Raw genomic sequence first — 1,884 nt, forward strand, 5'->3', positions numbered from 1 at the left:
TTCTGATGGAATGAGCTATCATCTTGAGCCCATATGGTCTCTTAATTCTGAGCATTAATTAAGCATGGACTGAATGCCAGGTGTTGTCCTAGGTTTTGGAAGGCTAAAAGCATATAAATATAATTCTTGGCCCTAGAGCTCACTATGTGTAGTCTACCAAAGGCATTTAGGGTAATTCTTGTGTGAGTCTGGGTCATGGGAATGTAAAATGAGGTCACATATGGCAAGGGTCTGAGAGTTCCTGACACAGCCTCCTTGGGTTACTATAAAGGACATAAGCCATCTTAGAGATGAGGAACATTTTGTTTTATGATTGGGAACACAAGCATGAGGAATATATCAAAGTGGATGCATGAAGTTGGCAGAAGCTTCTTTGGCCTTTGCTTCCAGTCTTGTGTTGTTGCTGGTTCAGTGTAGATTCTCTCTGAATTAGTTTATCAGAGACTAATAAGGTTAACACTTTATTAGTGTTATCTAGGTTATTATTTCTATCTTTTTTTTCCTTCTCATTTTAATCATGACAGAGAAAGGAGTAAGTGCAGCCAGAGTGCAGAGACAATTTCTTAGCGTAAGAAGGCCGATTTAAAATAGAAAACTAAATAGTAAACAAAGTCTTTTTTTTGACTTATGAAAACTTCAAGTTGTGCAAGGCCTTCTGGAATTAAACAGTTGTGTTAGTTTGGCAGTGGCTGGATTTATTTATTTATACCCTGCTTTTTTTCTAGAAGTGATTTCAATCAGACTAACATGATACATAAAATGCCCCCAAATAACATGGGTTAAAGTTGGATAAAAAAAGAAATAAAAACAGGGGTGAACACAAAGTGATTTTGAGAATAAGCCTAAAGACTCATACTATGGTGACCACTACACACCTGTGAAAGGTAGCCCATATTCAATTCTATGATTCCTGATACTGAGTCGGTGCAGACTACATGGTAATCACTTTAGAAAAAAACTTCTGTGTAATTACCATCTTTTTCTGATTTACTGAATTGAGTCGTGTGGGTTGGTGCTCCTCAGGAGTAACTAAATGGACAGATTTTTTGTTTTCTGTCAACCTATTCAAGAGATTGCAAGCTCCTTGGGGGCAGCAGCTTGTTTTTCTTTATAACTATCAAATCTGAAAAAGTGCCTAGCACATAGTGGGGGCTGAATAAACACTGGTTGACTGACTGAGTAAATGAGGGAATTAAGAAGTAGGAATCAAGTAATCTGCCAAATCGAAGCAAGGGTTAAACCCTCCTGAACTGATTCTGTTTCCTGGGATACTGCTGTGAAGTGTCTGAAACCTTTGAATAATTGCCTTACGGAGAATTAGCAAAAAAGAAAGTTGATTATATATATATATGTATATATTTAAATATAATTTATGCAATAAATTGATTTGATCAGAGATCTGTTGTAGCCCATGTAGTAACATTAAAGACCTAATGGGCAGGGGAGCGTCTTTTGCTACCCTGAGGGCCAGGGAAACCTGAGAATTCACTCACCATCTCTCAGTTACACCAATATTTTCAGGTCGGCCCTTAGAAGGAAGGACGGGTAGATACTTGCGTATCATTTCACTCTTCATTTTCTGGACCACTCTGAGAGGCTCAAAGGTTATGTATTCAGCATCTGGACAAAGAATAAGGAAGGAGGGAACCTCTGCTGTGCTTTGACTGGCTACTTTACTTCCTTGGACCATAAGAAGACTGCCCCCCTCTAGAGTCCTGGTCCACTCCTCTGATCCTTGGAATGGATATCCTTTTTTCTATAGAAATATTTTAGTGTTAGTAACTAGCATTCTCCTTTATTTTTCCTTGCAAGATACACAGCCCTAAACATTAAATGTTAATGAACTTCTTTTCTACTTTGTAAATTCTGCTGCACAGCAGTGGG

This window comes from Pteropus vampyrus, unplaced genomic scaffold, assembly GCF_000151845.1.
Source record: "Pteropus vampyrus isolate Shadow unplaced genomic scaffold, Pvam_2.0 Scaffold106, whole genome shotgun sequence".
NCBI lineage: Eukaryota > Metazoa > Chordata > Mammalia > Chiroptera > Pteropodidae > Pteropus > Pteropus vampyrus.